Source organism: Cornus florida, unplaced genomic scaffold, assembly GCF_030987335.1.
Source record: "Cornus florida cultivar Cherokee Brave unplaced genomic scaffold, ASM3098733v1 CherokeeBrave_3.0.0_Hap2_Chr06, whole genome shotgun sequence".
In the NCBI taxonomy this organism is placed as follows: Eukaryota; Viridiplantae; Streptophyta; class Magnoliopsida; order Cornales; family Cornaceae; genus Cornus; species Cornus florida.
The window spans coordinates 61,534,427-61,543,810 of record NW_026775576.1 but is presented as its reverse complement, the minus strand read 5'-3'; the positions used below and the strand labels follow the sequence as shown (position 1 = coordinate 61,543,810).

The window sequence follows — 9,384 nt, the reverse complement described above, 5'->3', positions numbered from 1 at the left end:
CACAGTTCGATCAATCGAACTTGTGTCTCAGATCGATCGAAGTTGTGAGATCAATCTCACTAATCTTCGATCGATCCAACTTTTGTGATCGATCTCATTTCTTTATCTGATCGATCAACTTTCACAGATATCATACATACACTTCATTCATCTTGTACACACTACATGCTATTATATCTATACACAATGCCTGTGATATTCCACATTGGATGCATTTCATACTTATATTGCTTAGCATACTTCATATCCTATCACTTGTATAGATTCATGTCATATATGTAGTGTCTATCCTATTTGACAAACATGTTTCTATTATACCTTCAATTCATTATTCTAGCACTTAATCCCATTGCAAGATTTCCTTTTTGCAAAACATGACTAAGAATGACAGTTCTTCCACTTCAGCCACACCTGAGGCTCATAATTAGATATGTCGCTTAGAGGAGCACCTTCAGAGTTTGGAGGATATGCTGGTTGCCGTTAGAGCTAACATTAGTACCCTTTGTCTGAATATGATGGCTGTTATTTGAGCTGACATTTCTCACTTCCGTACGGAGATCTTGACTGCCATTGATGACTTAGCCAAGGAGATCCGCGGAGCTCCCTCTGCCTGAGACTCCCAGTCTCTTTCTCTTTGTTTTTTTCCTTTTTTTTTTTGCTCTCTATCTATGTTATGTGTCTACTACACTTGTTATACTATTATTTTTGCAGCCAGGTTTATCGGCTTTGACACTAGATGTATTTCCCTTTATTATTGTTTTTCTCTATGATGGATGTTGTATGTTTTTATTGATACATCTGTCCTTTTAATTCTATTAGGTGCATCTCAGTGACTTCAGTGAGAGAGTGCTACCCAATTTTCAGGACCACCCTTATACCTCTCTCATTTCTTTATATGTTTATCCAATTTATACTTCCATGTCCACTGTGCACTGACTATCCCATGTTGTTATCTGATAAGTTTATCCAAGTGCCAATTTTCAGGACCACAGTTCATCCCAAGTTTGGGGGGGCCATGCCACTCACTTCGGATACTTCAGTCTCGATCATTCTTGCTTCGTTGCACTGGTATACACTTTCCCTTGTTCTCTTGCACACTAAGGACATTGTGCCATTTAAGTTTGGGGGGAATGGTGTTTTACAGTGTTAGTTTTAAATTCAAAATTTTGAGCATGACTTGTGTATTTGAGGGATATTTGTATGATTGGTCCATATCTAGCTATGATTTTGATCTTTTGAGGACTATATTGCTTAAAATTTAAAAATTGATTGACTTGAGAGTCCAATACTCCTTGTATACCTTATGAATGCCATTTAGGAGTAAATTTTTTGAAAAATTGATATCTTGCTTGCACTTGTGGTCTACATCATCTTGATTTTGTGATTGTTTTGAGATTCACTTTGGGATTTTACACTGGCACAGGCACACACTAGCATTCATTTGTGGGGTACATGCTTTGTTGATTATTGAATTGGTTATATCCCAATTGGACTAGTAGTGCATTGAAAGCTTTCATTCTTGATAAAGGTGAATAACAACCCCTTTTCACTAAGTAGCCGGGATTCTAGCCTCATCAAGCACTGTATTTCTCGCGCCGAAAGGTGGAGGGCCCAAACTCTAGGTTAATAATTGAATTAAAAAAAAAAAAAAAAAAAAAAAAAAAAAAGAGAAAAAGTTGCAAAAGCAATAAAAAAAGTGAGGATTTCTCCCAAAATGTGAGAAGTAGGAAATGATTAAATGGAGGTTGTCTTCATTTGTAGCCTAGTTGATTTGAGCTTGTAAGTCCGTAGGGGTGTTTGAACACCTAGTGCCCTAAAGCCGGCTGGTTTGGGAGTCATTGACCTAACGTTCGACCTCATAAATCGTTAGAAAGCTTAATAGATCAACACATTGCACCATGCTTCCATCTTTGATCCGAAAATAAATAAATAAATAAATAAATAAGCGCACGTAGATGAATAAAGCTTTAATAAAAGGTCCACTTTTTGTCTTAATAATCGGTACTAGATTTGTGTGCTAGTTTGAGGGTAAGGATGTGATTAATTCTTTAGTTGGCTAAGATAGCAACACATTTGATGCCGGTCCACTTAAAAGGATTCTAGAGTTGTTTTGATTTGCATGACCATTTTCTTGATGTGTGGAGGACCATATTTGTTTGCTTGATGTAGAGATTTTGGGAGATTGCTTTGAAATGTTTGAAAAATTGCATACTTGAGGTATTTTTATCCCAATGCTTGTTTGCAATATTGGTGCCTCTTTTGAAAAAATGAGCTTAATGTTTATGGGTACCATTTCTAGAAACCCTCACGAGAATTCACTGGTCCACTAGGGGTAACCTAGGGGTTTAAAAGGCTTGTTGCATATGCTAAGTGCAATCGTGTTCCCTACGAAAGTGGCGTAATCCATTTATTGTTTTCTAGGTTCATACTTGTATAGTTGTTCATTTCATTCCTTTACTTTCTAGTTCATTGTTAGGGACTAGCAATATTTAAGTTTGGGGGTGTGATGAGCACTGAAAAGTGCGTATTTAAACCCCCTAAGCTTAGGCATTCTAGCACCTTTATCTATCCTACTTTACCGTTTTAGATTGATTTCGTATTATTTCTATTTTCAGGCACTTATCCCAAAAATAAGCTAACTCAGCCAAATAAGAGCTTAATTGAAGCAATTCTAGGATTAAACAAAGAAAAGAGTAAAGTGGAGAAAGAAGGAAGTAAATGAAGCCAAAGGTTACAAGCAGCAAAGTTCGATCGATCCAAGTTCAATGTTCGATCGATCGAACAATGATCGATCTCAGCACTTCAAGATAGATCCAAGCCTAGACCCAAAAGTATAAAGTCCCAAAAGTTCGATCGATCCAACACCATCTTCGATCGATCCAACACTTTTGTCCTTATTCAAATGATTGATCCTATCCATAGCTATACCACCCTCTGATAAGCACTGAAAAATGCGTATTTAAACCCCTTAAGCTTAGGCATTCTAGTACCTTTATCTATCTTACTTTACATTTTAGATTGATTTCGCATTATTTCCGTTTTCAGGCACTTATCCCGAAAATAAGCTAACTCAGCCAAATAAGAGCTTAATTGAAGCAATTCTGAGATTGAACGAAGGAATGAGCAAAGTGGAGAAAGAAAGAAGCAAATGAAGTCAAAGGTGGAAAGCAGCAAAGTTCGATCGATCCAAGTTCAAGGTTCGATCGATCGAACATTGATCGATCTCAGCACTTCAAGATAGATCCAAGCCTTGACCCAAAGCACTTAAGTCCAAAAGTTCGATCGATCCAACATCATTCTTCGATCGATCGAACACCTTTGTCCTTATCCAAATGATTGATCATATCTACAGCTGTACCACCCACTAACCACTTTTGTCCTTTTTCCCATAAATATCTCGGATTTGTCTTTTTCCAAAAAAGCTCAACCAGATGGATTGATCCCGCCTAAGTTCGATCGATATCACTTACTTTCGATCGATCTCACTTACTTTCGATCGATCGAACTTCCTCCAGTGCGAAAAAGTTAAAATTCCATCTCATTGAAAGTTGTCCTTTATCCAATCATTAAGGAATATTGTGTGCACAACCCCAGCTCATTTTGGGTCTTATTTTGACCTACCTATATAAGGATAAGGATTGCTTTTTCAAAAGAAAAAAAAAGAAACATTACTTTCATATCATCTCTTGGAGAGGAAGCTTAGAGAAGGAAGAGGCTAGAGACACCATTGGAGATCTTCATCAACAAGGAGCAAACCTCTTCCATGGAATTAGCCCTTGAGGGTTGGAGCATCATCAGCATGAGTGGCTAGACATCCTCTTGGGGCTAGAGTTAGCCCCAAACATGCTTTCTATATCTTAATCTTGTGTATTATTGAGGGATTAGTATTGTAATTGATGTTTTGACACTTTGATATATATAGATCTTGTTTATTCAATGATTTATGTGATTTAATGCTTCTAATTGGTGATTTCATTCTATCCATATGTCTATGTATGCTAGAATAGATGTTTATGTGTTTATCTCTAGATTTTGTGTTATTGATGCATGTCTATGTGTATTGATACTATAGATTTAGAGATTGTCAAAACATTGTGCTTAAAAGAATGCTTTTGTGATTCTCTTGATGGTTCATGCTTACCTCTTGATGGATTGTGCCTCTCCCCTAGTTTATTTTCATGCTAGTAGTGTAGTTGTAGTGTAGTGTTAAATGGGAGAACAATCTATGCTTGTTGTTTGATGATCCAAGCTTGTGAATGCAATTAGCATATGTCTCTATCCTTGTGTTGTATTTAGATTGTGAGCTTAATGAAAGGATTAAAAACTTGTTTTGATTTATTGTGCCTTTCACATGTTGTTTAGGCAATATATGCTTCATAGCTTAGATATATTGTGCCTTTCACATGATGTTTAGATAATACATTCTTAACTAGTCATCCTTGCTTATTGAATCAACCAAATACATACACACCACTATTGCAACCCACTATTTGCCCTCATTAACACTTGTCAATGATATAGAAATGCATTGCTTGGTGATGATCTCCAAACCTCAAGATCTCTCTCTCCCTTACTTACTCTCTTTAGCACTGCATTCTTACTTAATTTAATTTAGTTGCTCTCTAGTTTAAACAACCAACCAATCACTTGTTTGATCATTCAACTTACTAACCCTAATAGCGATTCCACAATCAACTCCGACTCCAATCCCTTGGGACGATCCCTACTCGCCCTAGCTATATTTATAGTGAAAGATAGTAGTGGCTTTTACAAATGTTAAACTTAGCCCTCGCCTAAATTGCACGCTTCTCCAAGCTTGTGGTCACCACGACCTTCAATATAGAAGGACCCAACAAGTTTTTGGCGCCGTTACCGGGGATTAAGTAACGTCGTATTTGTGGAATTCATTAGGAATTAGTACTCTTTTGATCGTGTCTTTTCTTTACTTTGATTTCACTTTTCTTTTTGGTTACTTATTGTGTTTGTTTTCACTTAACTAGGTGTATTGTTGGAAAGAAGCCAAGCAAAGGAACAAAGCAAAATAAGGGAAAAAGCTAAAAATTCTAAAAAATTGCTAAGCTAAGCTAAATTTGGAGTTGAAATGCTATAGGACCTTTTTGAGACTTTCTTGACTCAATCTCCATAGTTAAATCGTGAGCCAGCGTGGAGGCATTTTTCTTGTCATTGCATTATTATTGTTTCAAACATGGGAATTGTGTTTGTGGAGGAAGTTTAATTGTATTGTTATGAAGGCAAAATGTTTGTTCATTTGTTGTGCTTGCTTATTTGTTATTGTGCATGCATGGTCGTCGTTCATTGAGACCAACTCTTGTCCCTTTTGATTTGCATCTCAAATCCATCGTTAGAAATCCTAGGGGAAGGGAAAGTTCAAATAGAACCCGCCTATCAATGGATGACCATAATGATGATCATGTTGAGGACCTTGGTCACATAGACCAACAAGGCATCCTTCATCCAAATGTGCATAATGAGAACATTCAAGTACCATTAGGCATGCCTAGGCCATACATTCACCCACCACCACAACAACAAGGCCAAGTTCCATTCGGAATGCCAAGGCCAATGTATGCTCCACAACCTCCCATTGTCAATCGAGGAATTCAAAATCAAGGTGTTCATGTTGCACCTCAAGTTGCTAACCCACCACTTGCTTTGAGAGACCATTATGTGCCAAATGAATATAATGCACCCACATGCATTCAATTGCCACCATTTCGAGCACACCATTATGAAATTAAAGCACAAACCATTCAAATGCTTCCTAACTTTCATGGACTTCCAAGTGAAGAACCCTATAAGCATTTGGATGAGTTTCTTGAAGTTTGTTCTACCATAAAATACACGGACATGCCAGAAAAAGTCTTAAGGCTTAAACTTTTTTGATTCACCCTTAAGGACAAAGCAAAATATTGGTTTAACAATCTTAGGCCTTTTTCAATCACTTCTTGGGCAGAAATGCAACAAGAGTTTTTGAAGAAGTACTATCCGGTTTGTAAGACCAATGCCATGAGAACTTCAATTAGAGAATTTACACATGGGGATGGGGAGACATTCCATGAGGCATGGGAACGCTTCAATGAATGACTAAGGAAGTGTCCACACCATGACATGCCCAAATGACAATTAGTTCAATATTTTTTTGAGAACTTATCGGATAATTATAAGGGCATGGTTGATGCTTCTATGGGTGGCTCTTACATTGATAGGCATGAGGATGATGTATGGCGTCTCTATGAAAGCATGAGTGAAAATTCTTTGCATAGAGCATTGTTATCAAAGAATGGTAGAAATACACAAGGTAGGAAGAGTGTTGTCTTACTTCAAGTTGACAATTCTAATGAGATAGCCTCCGAAATGAAGTCTTTGTCTCAAAAGTTTGATCAATTTTTTATTAACCAAAACTCAGCGAACCAAGTAACTTCCTTCCCTAACCATTCTCATCGTGCATCAAATGAAACACGTATGACTTGTTCTAGTGTTCTTCACTCTACTTCTCATTGTCCTCATGGACAAGTGCAAAGTGAACCTAATGAGCAAGTCAATACGGCTTTTGTGAACCAAGGGAACAATCCTTATGGTACTCATTACAATCCAAGTTGGAGAAATCATTCGAACTTCTCATGGAAAAACCAAGGGGAAGGCTCAAACCTCCTTAAGGCGGTTTTCAAGGGAAGTATATTCCACCTCCAATGCAAAACCAAGGATCCCAAGGTTATAGGCCATACCAATCACAAGGGAATCGATTCTCTAATTCTCATTTTCCCAACCAATCATATTCGCAAGGTAATTCTCGAAGTCCCGCTTTTGAAGAGAGAGTTTTAAATGCTTTGGGCACTATAGAGGCTAACACACAATTGCTTCATTCTCACTCTCAATCTATTGCAAAGCTAAAAACCCAAGTAGGGCAAATAGCTAGCACTCTTAATGCTAGAGAGAAGGGAAAGATGCCTATGAATGCCCCACCTAAGCAACAATGTGTTATGGAAGCCCAATCCTCATCGGAAGGGTGTACCGTAGAACATGTTAATGCGGTGACCACCTTACGGAGTGGTAGAGTTATAGATAATCAAGTAGAAATGACCAATGAAGAGAGTGAACCGGTGCAACCACAAGTTGTCACCTGTCCCATTTCACATTCTATTCCTCCTTCATTGCATGTGCATGATCTTATAAATGAGAAAGCTGAAAAATGTGATTTGAAAAGCAATCTTGAAAATGATCCATTGAAGAAAGTTTTGAAAAATGATGTTAAGAAAATTTTGTTGAAAAGTGAATTGAAACCTAATTTGAAAACTTTTTGTGTTGAAGAGGCTTTAAAAGAAAATTCTCAAAATGTTTTCGAGCCAAGAGCTCCATTTCCGGACGCCTTGAAGGGTCCATTTCGAAAGAAAAGCAAAAAGTCAAGACCAATGAGATTTTGGAAATGTTTAGACAAGTAAAAGTTAATCTCCCACTTTTGGATGCAATCAAGCAAATTCCGGCTTATGCCAAGTTTTTAAAAGATCTTTACACCCAAAAGCAAAAGAACAAAAGCCAAACACTAAAAAAAGTGGTTTTGACCGATCAAGTAAGCTCAATTTTGCAACATAACACTCTTCCAAAGTTTAAGAACCCCGGTTCACCCACTACATCATGCATCATTGGTGAACATATCATTAATCGGTTCTTGACTTAGGAGCAAGTGTTAACCTTTTTCCTTACTCGGTTTATGTCAAACTAGGCTTAGGTGAATTGAAACCGACGTCGGTAGTTTTGCAACTTGCTGACCGATCCATTAAAAAGCCTAGAAGTGTCATTGAAGATGTTTTGATTAGGATTGATAAATTCTTCTTTCCTGTTGATTTCGTTGTCATAGACACGGAACCGGTTTCCAATCCTAAGAGCCAAATACCCGTTATCCTTGGCCATCCTTTCTTGGCAACCGCAAATGCCAACATCAATTGTAAGACGGGGGTAATGAAGATCTCTTTTGGCCACATGAAGGTGAAATTGAACATATTCAATCCAACACCCAATTCATTTGACAAGTATGAAGAAGAGCTCAATGTTGTGGAAAAATGTCATGAATTCAATAGTGAAGGAAATGAGTTTTTATGTGACTCAAGGGTTTCTAAAGCTTCATCTTCAACCTTGCATTCTAAAAGTCTTGTTTCAAACTCTTGTTTTAAAAGGGCGTGGAAGCCCAAAAGTTGTAATTGCATAGACAAATGATCAAAAACTTCTTTTGAGTTTGATCCAACAAGTTCTTCCAAGAACAATTTGTTAGGTGGGGTTCAAGATATTCATCACCCCAACAAGGAGGGGATGCATTATAAGATCTTCGATCCAAGCTAAAAGAGCCCAATGTCTTGCTAGAAACGTTAAAGACTAGCAAAAGCATTCGAAGTCTAGATACTTGTTTTTGGTTCATATGCATTTCAAGGAACAATGGTGAGGATTGCATAAGCTTGCATGTCAATTTTGAGCATTCTGCATAAGTTCGATCGATCTCATACTTGAGTTCGATCGATCGAACTTCCATTTGAATCCAACACTTAGAAAATTTTCAAGTCTGTATCCAAATAGGCTCTATGTCCCATCGATCCAAGAAAAATCTGCGATCTTAGTTCTCAGTTGGATCGATCATAGGACCTTCGATCGATCCAACTATCCTGTTCGATCGATCTTGAGTGTTGACACTTAGAATATTTTTGAGCCTACAGAACCTGCATCCAAATCACCTCTCTGTCCCATCGTTCGAACTAATTCTTAGATCGGTTAAGAGACATTCGATCGATCCAACTTCCAAGTTCGATCGATCTCATGCCTCAACACTTAGAAAAATTTTGAGCCTGCATCCACCTGCATATTTTCAGTTCTCTGTCTGATCGTTCGAAACATTCCAAGATTGATCTGAAAGTTCTTCGATCGATCCAACTTTCCAGTTCGATCGATCTCATGTTCCAACACTTAGCCAAATTTTCTGAACCAAAAACTTGCACATTTTAGCTCTCTGACTGATCGTTCGAACTATTGTTTCGATCGATCTTAGTTCTTCATTTCATTCTTTGACTTTATTTTGACTTTTCAAATTTCAAAAATCCAAAAATATTTTTATTATTTTATTTTTCAAAAATACCAAAAAGATTTTCTATTTTCCAATTTTAATTTTAATTTTTAATTTTAATTTTCTAATTCATTGATTAAAAAAAAAAAAAACTTTGAGAGAGAAAGGTCGATCGATCTCAGCTGAGTTCGATTAATCGAACTAATCAGGGAATGTTTTTAAAAATCGAGGGTTTTCATGATCGATCATTTAGATCGATCTAACTCACCCTCAACCTCAAAACCCCCCTTTTTTCTTTCTCGTCGCCGCCGCTGCAC

The 9,384-nt window shown here is 37.3% G+C and overlaps 1 pseudogene; it reads right to left on the bottom strand.

The window, feature by feature from the left end:
- Positions 1-6,032: 6,032 nt before the first annotated feature.
- LOC132315221 (small nucleolar RNA R71) lies at positions 6,033-6,131 on the bottom strand (annotated as a pseudogene).
- Between the last annotated feature and the right edge of the window lie 3,253 nt (positions 6,132-9,384).